A 327-nucleotide genomic window follows, 5' to 3' on the forward strand; every position below is an offset into this window, starting at 1 on the left:
ATATATATATATATATATATATATATATATATATATATATATATATTATATATATTATATATATAATAGGCTTGCTAAAATGAACCTGAGCGCATTATGATTAGCGTACGCTCCGGCCGCGCCCCTAATTAGCCTGGCCAGACCAGCACCTGGTCTGCGCGCCACCCACCCCGTACCAACAAAATCCATCGTAACGGTATTACTACCAATTGACTCTGTACCAAACGGTAACACTGTTACCATCAAGAAATTAAAATTACCATTCATTTGTAGCTTGTACTCTCGCATCCTACGACTCAAAATAATACGTGAACAACTAAATGTATG

This window comes from Triticum dicoccoides, chromosome 4A (genome assembly GCF_002162155.2).
Source record: "Triticum dicoccoides isolate Atlit2015 ecotype Zavitan chromosome 4A, WEW_v2.0, whole genome shotgun sequence".
Taxonomy (NCBI): domain Eukaryota; kingdom Viridiplantae; phylum Streptophyta; class Magnoliopsida; order Poales; family Poaceae; genus Triticum; species Triticum dicoccoides.